This window comes from Corythoichthys intestinalis, chromosome 10, assembly GCF_030265065.1.
Source record: "Corythoichthys intestinalis isolate RoL2023-P3 chromosome 10, ASM3026506v1, whole genome shotgun sequence".
NCBI classification, from domain to species: Eukaryota; Metazoa; Chordata; class Actinopteri; order Syngnathiformes; family Syngnathidae; genus Corythoichthys; species Corythoichthys intestinalis.
This window is the reverse complement of record NC_080404.1, coordinates 31,337,431-31,358,247: the sequence shown is the minus strand read 5'-3', so window position 1 is coordinate 31,358,247 and position 20,817 is coordinate 31,337,431. Positions and strand designations below refer to the sequence as shown.

The window sequence follows — 20,817 nt, the reverse complement described above, 5'->3', positions numbered from 1 at the left end:
GACGATTAGCCTAGCAATGATCTTAATTGTGGTTGTCAGCCCAAAACCCTCTAAATATATATTAAATGCATCTTACCAGATATAAAATGACTACTACATAATCTGTGGTAGTCGTTTGGAGCCCAGTTTTCTCGTCGAATTGCAGCAGTCAATCGCGGTCTCCTCTTCGGGTCTCTCAGAATACGGTAAAAATTCAAGTCTCTCCGTCTATCTTCTCTGTTTTTGCAACCGACCGCCACACACGACTTCACCATTTTGATTATTAATGTTAACGAGCAGAAAAACACGCCATAATAGGAGGAATTTACGAAGCGCTAATGCATTAACATGACTAGTATCCGGACAACATGGCACGGGGGCGTGGCTGTGACGTCACGTGAGTAGGGTCTATAGCAATCCTTTTCGCTCTCTCTAGTTTCCATTACTTTTCCTTTCCTGTCTTCAGCACTCACTCAGCTTTTCAGAACTTCAATGTAGTTACTCCTGGTGCCACTAGGTGGAGCGCCACCTAAGAGTCGGCCCCTAATGCTCCACTGATGGGGACTGGAAATCAGGTGTGTCTGTGAGCATTCATAATAGCACTGGCAGAGCACAGAGACGTTGCTGGTGAGTTTGTAGACCTTTCCCATTCCAATGAAAACCAAATAATGAATGATCTGGCTGCTAAAATAAGGGCCTTTATGAGTTTAGAAGTTGGACAGCTAAAGGCTGATGGTCGTTAATTTAGGAATTGAGGCAGCCTGTGATATGTTTATCTTATCTTTATATGTAATCGATCATAGTGGCCTGAGAGGGTGCTCTTTGTTTCTTTAGTTATTTTCTGTTCAAATTTGAATCTTGTTTAGTAAAAACATGACGAAAAGATATTTGTTCTTGGGTAAAAACAAGAAGAAGCCAAGCTGGCCTCGCGTCCTCTGTGCTGACCATCCCATCAAGTGGGACAAATATTTCAAAGAGCTTGACAGTGATGATGTCAACATAAACTTGAAAACATTCAGAATTTACTGTGCATTTTAATCAAATTTGTATTCAATGATATCTTTTGTTTCCCTTCCACCAATGCTAACCTCTGGCTGTTGCAATCGCGATTTGAATATATGTATAATGTAACGTCCCTTGACTTTGTCAAAGAGTGATGGGTAGTGGTCTCGTAAAATATAAAGTTATAGACAAGTTTCCGAGGTACTTCCGCTTTCTGCTCGCGACTTCCGTTTTATACTTTCTCCATCCAAAACAACAGTGGAGCTGGAGTGGCATCACTCATCAAAATCCCTCAAAAAAGACAATTTTGGAAATACCGCATCCATCTGCTGTCATCACAACATTGGACGACAACATGTTCATGAAGGCAGATGTGGAACCAAGCCCGTGCCACCACAAAGACTGGGTGTTTATGTAGCCATGTTGCCGCTGGTGATATGGAAGGTATGTTACTCCTATCCCTGCATTCTCATTTATCCGGTGCTAAAAAAAAATACTAAAGCTAAAATCTTGCGCATGACACGACTTTGTTGTCTTTGATATTCCTATTAAGATGGTGATTGTAAATATGATGATCATTAATATTATTTACTACAACTACTGTTCTGCTATGGCTACTAGCCTGTTGCTAATCAGTACGTGTAGGATGACACAATTATGTAAACACATAAATGCAAGTGTTATAAATTGTTTGTTTGTTTGTTTGTTTAAAGGTGGAAAACATTGTAAGGCAAGGGAAGACCACTTAATGTGCCTCACAACATCACTTACTGCACGTCGATGGACATATACCGAGACTACGTGCGTTCCACCTTGATGACGGAAGGCTCGACTTATGCTTAACCTTCGTTAATATTTTTCTAATAATTTTATAAATTGTGATTATTTTGCACGTGTACCAATCGTTTTTAATAAAACAAGAAATGGCATCATGTTGTCCAAATGTTTTATTGTGATCAATATCTTCAATAAAAAACAATGACATACTCTTTTTGTTTATATGTACATAGAATATCCGTGTCAGCCCTTCTGCACTGTTGCGGCAAATGTAAAATTATTTGTAATTTCACCTCATTTTGGTCACCGAAGTGGCCACTGTATCAATCTACACATTACGTAAACACAGGCTGTTATAATTTTGTCCACGAATGATCAACGAAGTGATAAGAACGAACAATCTTTTAGGAAGATCCTTAGGTTTAAAGCACATTCTTAACTTATTGTCTACAGGTGGTTTCTATTTAAGGCATATGGAGAGGTCGATCCACACTGGCGCATTGTACCTACTTGCTGGTTGCTGATCAAGACATTCCACTTCCAACCATTTATATGTATATCATGGGTGCCCAAACCTGTCCTCAAGGGCCGCTGTGGGTCCTGGTTTTTGTTCCTACCAATCGAGCACAGACAGTTTAACCAATGAAGTTTGTGCTAAAACAAGCAGCACCTGACTGCAATCAACTGATTACACTTGTGAGACAACAGATTGGTGAAAGGTTGTCCTCATGATGGGTTTGAACAAAAACCCGCACCCACTGCAGCCCTATGTGGAATAGTTTGGACACCACTGATGTGTGTATATATATATATATATATATATATGTATGTATATATATGTATACAGGGAGAACAAGTATTTGATACACTGCCGATTTTGCTGGTTTTCCCACTTGCAAGCCATGTAGAGGTCTGTAATTTGTATCATAAGTTCTCTTTAACTGTAAGGGACGGAATCTAATACAAAAATCCAGAAAATCACATTGTATAATTTTTAAATAATAAATTTGTATTTAACTCCATGAAATAAGTATTTGATACATTACCAACTAGTAAATATTTCGGCTCTTAGTTCTTTTTAAAGAACCCCTCCTGTTCTCCACTCATTACCGGAAGTAACTGCACCTGTTTGAACTTGTTACCTGTATAAAAGACACCTGTTCACATGCTCAAACAAACAAACTCCAACCTCTCCACAATGGCCAAGACCAAAGAGCTGTGTAAGGACATCAGGGATAAAGTAATAGACCTGCACAAGGCAGGGATGGGCTACAGGAAAATAAGCAAGCAGCTTGGTGAGAAGGTAACAACTGTTGGAGCGATTATTAGAAAATGGAAGAAGTTCAAGTTGACGGTCAATCTGCCTCGTTCTGGGGCTCCATGCAAGGTCTCACCTCGTGGGGCATCAATGATCATGAGGAAGGTGAGGGATCAGCCCAGAACTACACGGCAGGACCTGGTCAATGACCTGAAGAGAGCTGGAACCACAGTCTCGAAGAAAACCATCGGAAACACATTACGCCTTCATGGATTAAAATCCTACAGCGCACGCAAGGTCCCGCTGCTGAAGCCAGTGCATGCCCAGACACATCTGAAGTTTGCCACTGACCATCTGGATGATCCAGAAGAGCAATGGGAGAAGGTCATGTGGTCGGATGAGACCAAAATTGAACTTTTTGGTCTAAACTCGGCTGGTCGTGTTTGGAGGAAAAAGAAGGATGAGTACAACCCCAAGAACACCATCTCAACCGTGAAACATGGAGGAGGAAACATTTTTTGGGGCTGCTTCTCTGCCAAGGGTACAGGATGACTGCACCGTATTGAGGGGAGGATGGATAGGGCTATGTATCACCAGATCTTGGCTGACAACCTCCTTCCTTCAGTGAGAGCCCTGAAGTTGGGTCGTGGCTGGGTCTTCCAGAATGACAACGACCCAAAGCACACAGCCAAGGCAACTACAGAGTGGCTTCGTAAAAGCATCTTAAGGTCCTGGAGTGGCCTAGCCAGTCACCAGATCTGAACCCGATAGAAAATCTATGGAGGGAGCTGAAAGTCCGTGTTGCCCGGCAGCAGCCCCGAAACCTGAAGGCTCTGGAGAAGATCTGCATGGAGGAGTGGGCCAAAATCCCTGCTGCAGTGTGTGCAAACCTTGTCAAGGACTACAGGAAACGTTTGGTATCTGTAATAGCAAACAAAGGTTTCTGTACCAAATATTAAGTTCGATTTTTGTGATGTATCAAATACTTATTTCATGCAATTAAATGCAAATTTATTACGGTATTTAAAAATCGTACGTGATTTTCTGTTTTTTTGTATTAGATTCCGTTCCTCACAGTTGAAGAGAACTTATGATACAAATTACAGACCTCTACATGCTTTGCATGTGGGAAAACCAGCAAAATCGGCAGTGTATCAAATACTTGTTCTCCCCACTGTATGTATGTATATATATATATATATATATATATATATATATATATAGAGAGAGAGAGAGAGAGAGAGGTGTGTGCTTCCAGGAGTTCACGCACAGCACACTTTATGGAGATTCCGTGGGTTCCTCTGGTTTGATCTTGCACTTTTAACTTTTTCAACACACTGCTTACTTCAACCGCACCTCATGTTGTTCTGTCTAAACCTGAGGTTTGGAGCAGAAATGATCATAGATGGCCGCCACCCATGTTTCGCTCAGGAAACTTGTCTGTCTACAGTGAAAGTTAGTGGCCACTTTTTTCAAGTGCGTTCACAAGTGGAATACTGGCTTCATTCACCTTCGCCCGTGTTTGTTTTTTGGTACATGAACATTTTTCACGCAGCCTTCTATGTTTTCTGTTGTATTGAGCCATCAGTCTTTGGTTCTCACTCTCTAGACAGTCGTGTAATACTCATACATTGAAGCAGGAAGCGGCTGGCTACTAGAATGGAAACAGCGGTTGACTTTCAAAAAACACTGTAAACCTCCAAACCGGTGGCCGGCACATGTTGATAACCAACTATTCCTCAAGGCAGGGTGAATATTGAATAAAACAGAAATACTTAGAAATAATCCAAGCGCTTCAACTCAATCCGGCACATCAAAGACACTTCAATATTTATCATTCTTGAGGGCAGAAAATGGAGGATGATACGATAGACACACAATGGGTCTATAGTCTTCGCCCAAACCCCCCACTAGTGTTGACATGAGTAGGAATTAAGTTATCACTCCCATTTTAAATATGGCTTGACTGCAAAATGGTAGAAAGCGATATCGGTGTACCATTCGTTCATTCCATATATGTTTTACAATCCAAAATCGGAACACAGATAATGACCTATTTCTCATTTTCAAATCAAAAATCATAAAAAAAATGTGGTTGTGTTGAATGCAGAAACGTCTCCGAAATGTCTGTGTGGGTTTTACCAGCCACGAACAATTGCTTAATAACATCGGCGAATTATTCTTGTGTGGCCATAGTGTTTTTTTTTTTTTTTATCTATCTCTGTCAAGGGATTTCATCATCCGTGCGGTAAAAGAAGGGTTAAAGTCAACTTCCCGGTCACATCACATCGAAAATGATACAAATCAAAAAGTTATTTAAAAAAAAAAAACATAACTCAATTCTCTCATATACTGGTTTTAATTTCAAATAAAATCAAAAACAGTGAAAAATCGACCGTTATTTATTTTCCTTTTTTTTTTTTTTTTTTTTTTAATTTGAAAAATTAGAAATTAACCTCTTCAGACCTGAGCATGTTGCTGAAGGACATGACGCGTTTGCGTCTCTAAACCAATATCCATCCATCCATTATCTTCCGCTTGTTCCGGGGTCGGGTCGCGGGGGCAGCAGCTTTAACAGGGAAGCCCAGACTTCCCTCTCCCCACTGAATTTCGTTGCTATTACCACTTCTGGGGGATGATTGGACGAAACTTTACCCATCGAAATCATGAGGTTTAGCATGCCCTCTTTGCTATTTTTGGCTCTTTGAAAATGACAGACAGACAAAAACGCAACTTCAAAAAGGCGAATATAAGTGCTTATTTCTTATCAAGAACAAATTAACATAAAATTAAAAGCAACCAATAAAAGCATGAAATATTCCTGACCCCCCAAAAAATGCACTTTGTTCTGGTGTTAAGGAAAGGAAAAATTCAGCGAAGATTTTTTTTTTGCCCAGCAGACAAAATGTGAGTCTGAAGGGGTTAAATAACAAGTTGTTATCAGTTTTCCGATTTTTTATTCTGAAACAGATATGGAATGAACGAATCATACACTGATAAAGCAGCATTTTTTTGTACCTATTTCTGGTTCTAGCTACAAATAGTACGGAAGATTAGGATTAGGGCCAGTGGGGGAAAAAACATTGGTCAGAATTATCAATTTTAAATCAGAATTCTGACTTTATTCTTAAAATTCTGATTTTAAAGTTCCTTATCCTCTTCCGGGGGCTCATGGTGTACGTATAAAGAGTTTTACGTTATTTATTTATATGTCCAAGTTTGTGACACCTTTTTAAATAGGCAGAAAGCTGACTCCATTACTCTAGCATGCCGAGACCCAGTGGTGCTTTTTTATTTATTTTTTTAATAAATATGCCATTTTTTAATCTGCCCAATGTGTGGTAAGGTTTCACTTCACTTCTTAAAATTGATTGAATATAAATTGTATACACACAATCATTACTCCATCCTAATGATGTCCCTCCCATACCCCGTTAAGATGCCTATTATTTATTCTCTCCTCAGTCACTGTCAATTGTGCCATACCACTTGAAATGCTCCATTTCAAAAGAAAAAAGTGTTTGTTTTTAAGTCTGTCAAGTACAGTACATGAAGTGTGCATTTGTTAAGTTTTTGTTTTAAATCAGAGTAGCTAAAATGAAATTAAAAAAACACAACAAAAAAAACAGTCAAAACTTAGGGAGGCCCAGTCTAGGCTTCATTTCATTCACAACCCTCGGAAGGATAAGCTGCAGAGAATGGATGATATAATGAAAATTCACATGACCAAAGACGAATATCATATCATAACCTCCTCATTTAAAACAGTCATTAAAAGTGCCCTGGTCTAAAATATTTCCTCAAAGACGGACGTCAAGGGATTCTAGATTTTAACTGGGAGACATTCACCATCTTATAGCCACCATTTAATTATGACACACAGGAAATTATCCCAGGAATGGATCCAGCATTGATAAGAAAGTCAAAGCCACTGGATGACAGCTCTGGAAACCTGAGAATTTATCACCAAAGTGGGGGTTGGAGGCCCGTGACAGGGCGCCTGACAATCTGATTGGACTGTCATCTCGGGGTCATAATTAATATATTTATCAAATTAATAACTGAAAGGAAAATCTCAGTACCATCGGCGCTATTATAAAAAGAGGTTTGGCTAAGCCCTGAAGGTGAACAGTAGCCAAATTCATGCAGCGACCGCTTTCCCTTGTGGCTAATAATGCTGCTGTCAGTATAATACACTAAAAGGGGGGGGGGCTTTTTTGGAGGCCATGACAGATAAATTGCCTCCCCTCCTGGACGGACCGAAACACAATTTAAAGGAAGAAAAGAAATATGTAGCAGTGTGCTGACATACACAGCTCCAGCTTTTACAAATGAATGCCTACTATTGTTCAAAGGTAGCATGGAACATATCCTAAATATCACAGCGTACAAGTCTGTTTCATGGTTTGCTGTAAAGTGAGCACTTCTTATTCAAATTTTTGCTTTTTTTTACTCTTAGAACCTTTGGTGCTGATTCCCAGTAGACCGCATTTCTGTTCTGACCCGGGGGCAGCGGCCCTGTCCTCGCCTCTGCAGGTGGAAGGCCGGTGCGGGGATACTTTTATCTGGCATTCCACAACTACAAAACAGGAAGGAGGAGAAGCCGAATTGTAAAGGTAACACAATCATCCGCTAAAGTAGTCACAGGAGTATCGTTTTCTTAAGCTGCGCCGAGCACAGCGTAAGATTAAGATGCAGATTAACCAAATTTTACCTTGTGTCACACAAAAGAGGCAACCGTATAGTTTCTTTCTAAAACTGTAGTAGAAAACCTTGCCATCCCGCCTCCTGATATTAGCATAAAATGCGAATCGCAGTGTTCTTTAGTTGGTCAAGTGCTCTGCTCTGATACACAAAATCTTTTTGGAGCGCGGAACAATTTGGAGGGTGGAGGGGTGCTTTCTCTTTACCTGGAATCCAACCCTGTGGGCCAGACTTCACCTGTGACTCTTGTACTTGACCTCCTTCCCTGGACTTTGCAGAGGTCGAAACATGTTCAAACTCTGTTGTGCATCTACGCTTGACCGCTTTCAAACTGAGCCTGGACTGAATTGCTGACTGATGTCAAAAGTGGTTCTCGCTTTACGATGGGCTTTTGTCAATATGCTATGGGGAAAAAAAAAGAAAAAAAGAATTGGACCTAGTGCAGGATATATCGTAATCTTATCAATAATCTACGCTAACAAAGTGTTAAAGTCATGAATTCAATAAATACTGTATTTGTATGAAAAACCCATTGATCCCATAAATGCCAAACAATCAAATGATAAACTGAAAGTACAGTCAGCTTCTGTTCTGGAGGCAGCATTTTCTTAAGGTTTTTAACATTTTTGGTGTACACTTTTCTCGTAGGCACCCTCTGTTTGCATTGTTCTAAAACACTTAAAATAATAAGTCAGGGAATAGTATCGTTTTTCGTATTTACTGTTTGTATTACTCTAACACACCCAATATAAAATAAATAGGCCTTATAGCATAGTTTAAGGAAAATGAGCAGAATATAAGGCATAAGAGATAAACTATGCCTTCTTATCACGGAAGCCCAGCGTGTGCATCATACAACTGACTGAACAATATTGACGCACCAACTCTCGCAATCAGTTCTCCCGGACAGTCCAGAACAAATGGCAGGACGCTCTGTCCCAACACAAGGAAAACCATCGCCCGATATCCAACTCACTAACTCGACTGACAAGACTCCAAGAGCCCCTTTGACGCTGAGGTGGCAAAATACACAAACCTCGTTGCCCTGACAATGGTAACTCCCTAATCCTCCTGTCCAATCCACAAACAGACAATAATCTTAAACAGCGCCCAAACGCACCCTTCTTCCTGCCCACGGCCCGCCCAGCGAGAGCCTTCAAAAGACTGAATGTTTAATTAATCGTGGTCATTTGTCTCGGGAATGTTTGACGTTGACGTGTGATATGGTGACCTTGGAATTAGTTTGCTTCCTCGCCTGAGTGTTTCAGTTTCTTCTTGCCGTTTTGATCGCTGTTGACCTGGATAAATTTTCAACTTGTTTTTGGTGAGCCTTTTTTAAACCTTTCAAAATCGAGTCAGTACAAGGGGTTAAGACTAAAGTGAACACGCAGAGTTTGGCCTTCTGGCGGGATTGTTGGTATCCCGCCAGCCCGGGCTGTTGGAGCTGAGCCAGCGCGATTCCGGTGGTCTGGCAAGAAGGTCAGATTCCTTCAGCAACCTTGAAAGGTTATATGAACCCTTTATACACTGAAAACTGTAGGGTAAAAAGGAAAGTGTCAGTTGAATTTCAATTTTTGGAGATTTGAACCATAATGTGAGGAATGAATCTTTGATGCTGCGGTATGGCAGCATTTTGTCATCTTGTATACTTCATCCATATAAAAAAAAAAAGTCAAAGAAAAAGATTAAATACCAAGATTGCATACTTTGATACTTTAACAGAGGTCTTGCATTTGGGCATACAGAAATGTTCAGTTTGACTTTTGACTTTTTTTTTTTTGTAAGATTCATCAATCGTAGCTGGCTGTGCTCTCCATATACTGTATCTAATGAAGTAGGAACTTTAAGTACTTGGTTCTTGTTCTTTTTTCCCCCTTATTTGAGGAAAAAATTTAGTCGTGCGCAAGTAAAAAAAAGGTGCAATTCAGGTTCTGCATTGCACTGAAGTGGTACAGTATATGCAACACAAATATTTTACCTACTTTCTATAGAACAGCAGTGCTTATTTGATGGAGCCAAATGCCAAGAACTTTTGTGAAGTGCAACCTGTTTCATTGTTAGTTGACAATTACTTTTTGTTTTCCCCTCGACTCATTCTCCCAGAGACCCCTCACCAACTGCTCCTGTGTAAACGAGTGGGCAGCACAGGTGCACATTGGCGCAAAGTTACATAGACTGCCCCCTCACAACCGCCCACCGCCTTCCTATCCCTCCAACCCATCTCATCTTGTGGGCTTTTTGTCCTTTCTCTTAAGGTCCATGTTCCACAGGGGCTAACTGTGTTTGTGTTTCTAGATCTTTAGAGATCCTGCCCACTTTCCACCTGCCCCGAGCCCCTGTTGCAAACAAGCGTTTTGATTTTCACTTTGCAGGTGGAAACGTGGTTGAAGAGATAGTGAGGGTAAGTAGGGGCAAGGCCACCCCTCCCTCACATTTCCCTTTCATTTCCCATCACCCCCCCCCCCCCCGTACCCCCTATGCTGACTCTCTAGCAGTCCCAAAGCGTTTTGCCTCTGTGAGCATGCACAAGGTGACCATTCATGCCTCATGGCCCTACAACCATACCACTCTTTCTACCGCCTCCCTCCGCAGTCTCCAGCTGAGGCAATTCAACTCGGGCCAGGAGCAGGGACCTTTAATCTAACAGAATGTTGCAGGCACCTGAACTACTTAACTGCTTTGCGTGTTCAAGAGGGGTGGCCACCGAGGCTAAGGTAACTGACGTGTAACAAAAAGCCCCGAACTTTATCCCCGGCCAGGATGAGTACATTTCCTTTCTGTTGTTCCACACAAAGGCCAGCAGGCACAAATGGGCCGCTATCTGTGTCACCGGGAAGTGGAGAGCAATTTGTTTCTATTAAACAGGACCATCCTCATCTTCCCAGACTGACCTCCCATCTTTGTGCCTACATTGCTTCAGTGGACCTTTATGTTGCCACTTAGTTGGTTTGGCTCAATCTTGTCTGTCAGTCTTGACCGAACGTGTAGTAGTTGATGAGGCACACTTAGCTATAAAACAGGGATGCTCACATATTTATGCTCTAAGACCTAATTTTCAAGCAATCTTTTTTTTTTGAGGGGTGATGATCAGCAGCAATTTAAGCACTTTAAGCCATTGTTTCAGCATGCACTGTGACCTAAGTGTGCGAAAAAAAGAAAGAAAAAAAAAGTCATTTGACTGGCTGCCCTGCGTATGAATCAAGTGATGGGATGGATGATAGGCTAATGTTTTTTTAAATTCAACTTTATTTGTATACATACAGTATTGATAGTTCTTTTTTTTTTGGGGGGGGGGGGGTGGCGCCTTCAAAGCCCAGCAGAAATATTGCACAACAAATCATAATTAAGCCTTTATTTGGCCTTATAAAAAATATACGGCGCAAAACACTCAGGTGACCTGAAGTTCCGCTTTGAGACCCCCATTTTGGCCAAGTTTCAAAATTGTCCGATATGCATGTGTGATCATCGCAAAGCTTAAAATCTCAATTTTCCGGGGTAAGAAAAATTTTGAACAGGAGGGCATTTAAAAAATAAAACAATTAACAGCAAAACCCTATCTGGAGGTGAGAGCATGCGAGAGCAGAATTACAGACGCCATGACTTTAACGAGATATTATCGTGTACTTACCTTGTTTCGATCCAAAAACTCCATGTAGCATGTATCACTGAGTGTCAAGACACAGCTGTGAATGGCCACAGCTGGATTTTTTTTAGGATTTTATGGGTGAAACATTGTAATAAAACAAGGGTCGCGATGCAGAAATCGCAGACATCAAGGAGTGGTTGAGATTTTTTTCATATATTTACCCTTTTAAACTTTTTTTTCCCAATTTTTCTTTGTCTGGATCGATTATCATCTAACATATTGGGGAAAATGCGACAGTAACAAAAAAAAAAATTTGTGATAGTTATGAGGTTAGATATCTGTGACTTTTTTACAGACGCCATTTTTTTCATTGTGACATAATTTGTTTAAAAGTTTAAAATATGTGAGTGAATAATTTTTTTAAGTCGTTTTTTTTTTTTTAACGAAAAATGAGACATCGATTCATGATTCTAAGCCAAAAACGACAGACTTTTTGAATAATAAATATCATTAATTACCTTCGTTTTATGGCTGGTCTTGAACAAAAGCGGCTGCGTGACATCTATAAACGGGGGTTTTCAGGGTAAAATGGACAAATTAAAAATAGTTCGGGGGGCTTAATGCGCCATGAATCTGCTATTGCAGCATATAGACATATTGTTCTATCAAACACAACAGTTGTTTTGGCTTAAAATACTGCAGTTTCTTTTAAAGAGGAGTGCAAGAGCAGGAACTGCTTTTTCAGTCTTGTCTGTGTTTTCTGCCATCACCGAGTGTCAAGACATGGCTGTGAATTGCCTTAGCTGGATTTTTGGGGGATTTTATGGGTGAAACATGGTAATATAACAAAGGTTGTGATGCAGAAATCACAGACATCAAGGAGTGGTTGAGATTTTCTTTTTCATATATTTACCCTTTAAAACTTTTTTTTTTTTAAATTTTTCTTTGTTTGGATCGATTATTTATCATCTAACATATCGGAGAAAATGCGACAGTAGCACAAAATATACAATTAAGTGATAGTTATGAGGTAGCTATCCGTGACTTTTTTTACAGACACCATTTTTTTCATTGTGACGTAATTTGCGTCTCGTAAAATATGCGAGTGAATAATTTTTTAAAGTCGCTTTTTTTTTTTTTTTTTTTAAACGAAATATTAGACATCAATTATTCTAAGCTAAAAATGGCATTTTGAATAATAAATATAATTAATGCGTTTTATGGCTGGGTTGAAACATTGAAAAGCGGTTGCGCGATGTCTGTATAAGGGGGTTTTCAGGGTAAAACAGACAAATTAAAAATAGTTCGGGGGCTTAATGTGCCATGAATCTGCTATGGCAGCATATAGACATATTGTTCTATCACACACATTAGTTGTTTTGGCTTAAAATACAGCAGTTTCTTTTAAAAAGGAGTGCAAGAGCAGAAACTGCTTTTTCAGTCTGTCTGTGTTTTCCACCGTATATATTTACATATTACATACACTGGCGTTATACAGAAAACACAAAATTAGCAATTTTCTGAACAACTTAAGTTGTTGTTGATGCTTTTTTTAACACTGGATAATGTATTGGTTTGTGTTAAAACAAAGGAGAAAAAAATCCAATATTTTTGTTATTAAATCATGCTGTCTACACAATTTACTGATCTGGCCCACTCAATCTAGAATGTGGCCTTTGCACTACAATGACATCACTGCTTCAATAAAATTCACTCATTTATTCATCTTCCGAGTCGCTTATCCTCACGAGGGTTGCGAGGTGCCGGAGCTCATCCCAGCTAACTATGGGCAGTAGGCAGGGTACACAAATATGGGCTTCCTTTATAATCGACATGCACAAAAAAAGAACCCTTTTCCTCTCTTTGACAATTAGTGAACTAGGATTTGGACACATATGGCTCAATTCATTTACCTAATGAGCACTTCAAAATGGTTAAGGCGAGGCACCCTACCTTTTCCTCTTCATCACTTTCCAATTCTTCACATTTTCTCTCTTCTCAATCTATATTTCAGCTGCCCCCCTCTTTGTATTGATGTCCTGGTACCCCATCTGGGCCCTTTGGAGGCGTGAAATGCACAGTAATTATTAGTAATCATCACACACCATCAGAAACGGATCCTAGTGCTGTAATTACATGATAAATGTCTGCCTAACACATGCCCTCTATTTAGTAGCCCCCAAGAGACAGTGGATAATAGACAGCTAACAGGGATCCACAGAAAAGGCCTTTCACCGCTCGCCGGGGCCCATTGTCTACACGCCAATACACCCTCGCATGCCGTTTGGCAACAACGCAGACCCCAATCAATCCCCTCTGCCACCCCCCTTTCCCTAACCAATCTGCTGACCCTTTCGTCTCTCTCACACACACACATACAAATGCAAAAAAACCCTGGGTCACTACTAAGTAGACGGCAAGTCAATCATTGGCGCTACACTGCGGTGCTAATGGTTGGGAAGCCATTTCACTGCAGTAAAGGGGGGGAAATTGTTCAGCTATTTATCAGGTTATGGTAACTTGAATAAAAATGCTGTGCCTTGTGATATGATAATTGATGCAATTATTATAACAATTACTATTGGAGCTTTTTTTCCACCCTAAAGTGCCCCTCAGAATGTAGTCGGGGAGCGTACACTGTGCTCAAAGGACATCCTTTGTTGGCTTGTCGGTACGCCAAGGTTGTTCAACTATACACCATTTTTTTCTTTTTAACATATGTTGGGTCATTTTATAGGAACACTTGGCAGTTGTTGAACAAGAATGGTCAGGGAACATACTCATAACTAAAATCATTTTTCCCCCATTGAAATGAACGGACATGCCTTTAGCCCATTCCATGCCCACCCCCAAAAAATATGGACAGTTTTTAGTAAGAAAATCTTTTCTATGTGAGCACCTTGGTTACTACATATAGTTAAAATAGATTTATATTTGATGTCTTACACAAAGTCTTCTTTTTTTTCCCCACAGAGAAAAAAAATCTGCGCACACATCTTGGAGCCGTGTGGACAAATATCCATTGTTTAAAACCTTGATAACTGCAAGGTTTATAGTACGTCCATTAGCCAGTCTGTCAGACAAAGTTACTGTATGTGGGTTGTTTAACTCATTGGGTGTCACAAACAGTGGTAGACAAGCCAGAATTGCTTTGTAAAATAGCTGTTTTTCATTGACCACACAATAATCATGGCATGTTACGACTTACATTAATGAAGGGAAGAAATCAATAACCTTCCAACTGTTGTAACGGTTATGTTATTTTATAAATTAACTCTTTGGCTGCCATTGGCACTGAAACGTGATGTTTCAATGCCAGTCATCCAAGTTTAATTGGATTTAATGTCTATCACTGTCATTAGCATGAATGAGTTAAATACGTAACGTGTCATTCTCTTTGTTTTATGATGAGCTTTACTTTGAACTTGAATTGAGAGAAGAGATTAACATCTTAGGGCAAGCCTTAAACCTTGAAAAAAAAACCAAACACATTTTTGACTACTTGCCAAAGTTAGTTTCTTAAGAGTGCAATTATATCAGTTCACCAAAGTACAACACGTCTTTTATATTTGACTGCTTTTGTCATTGTGTAACATCTGTGATGATGCATCACGCATGTACAAGTAGAATGAAAAGATCGATATGCAAAGAAACTATGGTAAATAACAGAGGAATCATGTTGTGTTAACATCAGGGTAGAATTTGCCTGAGGTTTGCTTTGCGGAATGGAAACAACAATGAACATTTTTATACATTAGCCAGACCCACCATAAGAGTGTTGGCAGTTAAACAAATTCCATGTTGACTTTATTGTGCCTTGTCAAAATATTAACAGCAAGTGCCATGGATTTGGTTATAGTTGCTCTTTGAGTACTGGTATTTCAATAGCACTGTAACTCACACAATGATTTACTAGGTGCTCAAATCAGCTGTTCACTTCAAAAGACAGTAGCTATCATTGTTTTGAATTGGATAATGCTACATTTTACCTCTAGGTGGCAACAATTTCTTCCTTTTCTTGTTTTAACCCTTATTATGCTGTGGTTTAACGATAGGAAGACCCAAAGATAGACCAGAGAAGGTGATTGGATGATAGATGTGATATTTGGTGTTCGAGGAGGATGCAAAAAATAGGCTGACACGGAGAAAGACTTGTATCAGAATATAAATATTGGATTTTTCGGGATAGTTTTCACAATGGTGAAGAGCTTCGTAGCATTAATTACTGTGGAAAGACACAATCATTATCCTTAATTGGTACCGTGAGCGAAAATTGGGTGCTACAAATCGTTCATAATCCTTAATGCTTATCCGTATAAGAGTTGCATGGGTGCTGGAGCATGCCCAATTCAGGCTAACTTGCAGGAGGCAGTGTACACTCTGAGTTGGTTGCCAGTCACTTTGGTTAGGTTCATACCACAGGTCTTAATACACAAATTGGATTTTTTGTGATATGTTTTTTTGGCGTGCCCGTTCAGACTGCCTTTGTCCATTGAGCCCGTTCAAGTATCAAGCATGCGCACTAATTCGCAATTCATTCCCAGCCATTTTCACCGGGGCAAGGCCCTTCGCTCCCGGCGGTTTTACTGGATTTTGACTGATTTTGCAAGGCCCACAGAAAATTCTGTTCTATTGCTATATAAACATGGAACCCACCAAAAGAAAGATTAGACTCTCTTTCAACAGGAAAAAAAATAGTTTATATCTTTTTCCATTCTTTAGAAATCAGCATTAGAGAATAGCTTAGTTTGAGCAATTTTCCAATTTCTGATGAAAAAACAGAGAAATTGAGCTTTTTGTGAAAGCATACATTTCAAACATAACTTTGACTTTACAAGAGCTATTTTTCGCTTATGTGACATACCAAACATCTGAATAATGTTTTCCTTTTACAAAATAACAAACAACAAGATAAATTGAGCTTTTGATCGCAAAGTAACAATTTATTTACACATAACTAAACGAACTGTTGAACTATTTTCGCACATAACAACGGGGAAGGCTCTTGGCTGCTCCCGGTTGAATGAGGTGGCTCCCATTACGGTAATCTGATGAGTCCGGATCAAGATCGGTCTCACTTTTTTCATCATCTTCATCGTTGGTTTCAACCTCGGGCTAAGGAGTAACGCAACGTTAGCTTCGCACAACGTGTGTGGAACCTGACGCTGTTGTGGACGTCACCGTCTGTCTCATCAAGATAGATTTTTTTGAATCCTTCTTTGACGATGGTCTCGTTTTCTTTTCAAAACACTCCTTCAGTGTCGTTTGCCTTTTTTTCCCCGATCGTTCTCCACATTTTTCTCAAATTCTCACACGTCCTCACAAGATCCCTCCAACTTCAGCTTCCTGACTATTTTTCTTCATTTCCTTTCTTGGCCCGAGATGAGTTCTTACCAAATGCGCTACTGACCTCCAGTGGCCAGTTTTATTGCTTTAAAATGGGTTTTGAGCAAAAGACGTATAAATACGCTTTTGGGACACTGAATCAATTAAAAATAGAACGTATATATATGTTTTTGGGAGCAAATGAGGTAATGAAACTAAATACATTTTATGTTGAAGGTCATAATTTTTTTTTAAATTTACAAAGAGAAGTACAAATATTTGATGGCTCTATGACAGATTTTCATAAATGTTCAATATGAGTGCCACCTGTGACTTTGCACGTCGAGTCGTTACTCGAGCTCGTGACAAACTCGCTGAAATTTCTTGAAATGTTTGGTGCCAAGTCCTAATTTGTTTTGCAGTTGGTGCCTTCTTTGCAAAATTTGTGAAGAAGCACGCTGCACTGTCTTCAGTGACTGAGTCCGAGCATACTCTAACACGCAAAATGCCTTTTCTTTTGAAGTGAATGGCATTTCTAAACCTGTAAAGATAGAAATGCCAAACGTTACACACAAAACTTGAAAAGTTTCTACACAAGCTGTGAAAATTTGAGGTCATTCCAATGAAAATTGTCAAAACTATTAGCCTACGGAATGGGGTCATACATTTTGGGACACCTTGTATTTTGATTTCCAAAAAGAGGACACAAATAACAGACATAAATAATCCCCGTTTAATCATATATTCAAAGTGTATATGGATCGATAGCATGCACGCGCTGTCCGTGCATGACACACACACATGCGTACAGTTTGTCCAGACTCTCGGCCGTGTAATCAAACTTGAAATATTGCTCATATGGAGCGGAGAGAAAACTGAGCATTCTCAGGCTTATCCTCAACCAATTTTATTTCTTTATGACTGTTGTCAAGCCCGACCGTTCCCCAAAAGCTGTGTTCAAGGCAAGTTAGGCACTACGCTAATGTACAGCTGCACCGTTACCGTGGCGCCCTGTCTCTCTTGCTCTTTGATGACGTAATTGCTGCATGAATTCCAATTTGGGAGACTTGACAGTTCAGACCGCTGCGACATTCTGGAAAAATGTGGCCCAGATCGGATTTAAGCCACAAACAAAAGTGACCCAGATTGGATTTCCACTTCTATGCGACTTGTCATGTTCAGACAGTCAAGTTAATGCCTCACTTGAGTCGGAAAAACACGAAAAAAACGGATTCGTGCATTAAGACCTGCGGTATTGCCTTATTGAGTATATCTGTGATAGTTTGTATGCTACAGGGGTCTCCTCCAAACCGGTCCTCGAGGGCCACTGTGGGTCCTGGTTTTTGTTCATACCGCTCAAGCACACACCTTTTAACCAATGTGGTTTCTACTAAAACTGATTACACTTATAAAACACCAGATTGGTGAAAAGGTGTGGTCTTGTTTTGTTGGAGTGAAATCCTGCACCCACTGGGGACCTACAGTGGGGAGAACAAGTATTTGATACACTGCCAATGGGTTTTCCCATTGACAGTGTATCAAATACTTGTTCTCCCCACTGTATATGGAATAGTTTGGAGACCACTGATATACTGAATCTATAAATCATTTTTGGGTCACTTCCTGTTGATTTAGGGGAATTTGATGATCACTTCCTGTTTATATACACCCAGAGTTGGTTGCCAGTCACTAATTTATTACACTGGGTGTGGAATCTAAAACTGAGTTTTTCCTTTTCCAAATAAACTTTCTTTTCTTTCCTTCTTTCCTTCCTTCTTTCTTTCTTCCACCCCTCCCTCCAGGCATGACAAATCCAACAAACATACAGCATTTATATGTGTTTACAATTAATTCAACCCGAAAAGAAAAGGGCAGACGGGAGAAGCCGAAGCTTATTGAGACCCGTCCCCAGTATACCGTAACTCAAGGTACACCGACATGTTTTAACAGTTGTTTGCATTTTTCAGATTTTACAATTTTAGTTAAATGGAGTTATACTATTGTGCATTGTGTATTTTTCAAACGATCATCAATTTTTTGTAGCCCTTTTGTGACGATAAATCTAAGATGACCTCATCCTGCTTATTAATATTGATAGCCACACAAGCAAACTGTTGCCCGCAGTCGCTGCCATGCCAAGACCACACACCCGCGCGCATAGCAATCGCAAGGTCTGCCTGTGTGCACGCGTTGAAGCAGCCAAAGGATGAAAAGCTATGCAATCTCAAACAGAGTCTTGACAATAACAGACATATCAACTATCCCCTAATTGACACAGCTAGCCGGCCGCTCAGCCAGTCATTTAATGAATCGCTAATAGCCCCCCAGCAATGACCAGCGTGACTGACGAGGGGGCCAAGCATTCCGCCCGCTGGAGGCTGCCCCGGGGACCACGGTTGGATGCGGACGCTTCTTATTAATGCAGGGCGGGATGCCTGCTGATTGTTTGGTCTTGTATGAAGCGGCCTCTTCTTTCCACATGGAGGCCGGCATACCAGCCAAGTGACTCCAAGTCACTGATAATGAAGACTTGATCAAAGAGGCGAAGCATTCCTCTGGGCCTGGCGGGGCAACCACACAGAAAGACACGAAGAAGATGATGGACTGAGAAGAAAGGGATTCACTCTTCCCTGCATATTAATACTGGCATTAGATTTTTTTTTTTTTTTGCAAAGCATACTTTTGCTGCTTAAAAGAAAACGATCAGGATGTCAAACCAGGACATGGAAAAAGGTGCCTCACCAGATGTACATTGTAATCTGATGGACAATACAATTAGGAAACAGCAAGGAAGCCTGTCTCCAAGTTCGTCTTTGTGTTTTCGGGCAATTAAAGAAGTCTTGTATTTTTTTCCTCAAAATTGTTAAGAATGGCTTCCAATCTTCTAAAATCATGACAATAAATTAAACACTATTACCTGGTTTTTATTTACTCGACTGCAGAGTACCAGATTTACATGAATAATTTAAAACTTGAATATTTCAATTACAAAAACACTCAAAGCAAAGTATCCTTCTTGAAGCTTCTTTATGATTGTTTCTATTAGGTGTAATAAAAGTTTGAGGAATTGATTATCAACCAGCAGAGAATACGATACAGCCTTGTAAAATGTGCCTTTAAATGGAATTTGATTGATTATTTAGATCATTATAAAGCTTTGATAAATAGTCCTAAAATAAAACCTAGCTTTAGCTAATACTCGTTAAATATTTTAATGATCAAACACTCAATGTTGATATTTTTTAATGTACAATTCTTTACTAATTTGTTAAAAACATAACTTGCATCATAAAAACCATTTATAATTGTATTATAAAGTGGTACTGTTTTTTGTTGTTGTTGTTGTTGCCATTCCCTACTTTTTGGAGTCCTTGTTGACAAGTTCACAAGTTTTTGTTCCAGACTGAGCCATGCACATGTAACCACGTTTTCTCTCTCAACGGCGCCTATAGATGCCACGTTTGCATTGTATGTTGTTTATGATCACTGCCAGCCTTCCGAGTTCAAATGGACAGGATGTTTATTGCCATTGATGGCAGACAACGGAATTAAGTCTACCACATCGCTAAACTACTTGTTATGGAAATCTATTTGAGTTCTGGTCTTTAATTATTGTATGGATGATGGTGATGCAAATGGCAATTGTAGGAGGGGTCTAGGAAAAATGGCATGCAAATACATAGATAAAATTAGACATATGCTCCTCATTCAGCTGCTGCACTTGCCGCAAGCTGCCACGTTATTTATCTTAATGCATATAACAGGCAGCCTCTCAACTGACCCATAATTTGTAACTAATAACTGCTGTGGGCGGAGTGATTATAGCTTTTCATTTGTGCCGGCAGCTTTTTACTACTGCTACCCCAACTAAAGGGCCCTTGCCGTAATTGTTAGCCATTATGAATATAGTATGTTAAAAGTATGACGGGGAGCGGGAAAGGGGTGGTGGCGATGATTTAGCAATTAAACTTTGGCAACTTAATTACCTCTCCACAACAACACGACGATGAGGCTTTAAGGTTGCTCAATAGAATCGAGTATGTGAGTTGAACAGGAAAAATGATGAAAGATGAACCACTTATTTGTATTATAGATATTTTTGCTGTACATTTTAAGATGCTGTATTTACTAGGAGTGGGAACCTCTTGGTACCTCACGATACGATTTGCGATACAAAGCTCACGAT

The 20,817-nt window shown here is 39.9% G+C and overlaps 1 protein-coding gene across 2 annotated transcripts in view; it reads left to right on the top strand.

The window, feature by feature from the left end:
* Positions 1 to 490: 490 nt before the first annotated feature.
* The window catches only part of ikzf5 (IKAROS family zinc finger 5), a 264,268-nt gene continuing 243,941 nt past the window's right edge, over positions 491 to 20,817 (top strand). For both annotated transcript variants that reach the window (XR_009064680.1, XM_057848802.1), the window contains exons 1-2: positions 491 to 606; positions 7,476 to 7,632. The gene's annotated coding sequence lies outside the window, so the exon portion shown is untranslated. The remainder of the gene's footprint in view (positions 607 to 7,475; positions 7,633 to 20,817) is intronic.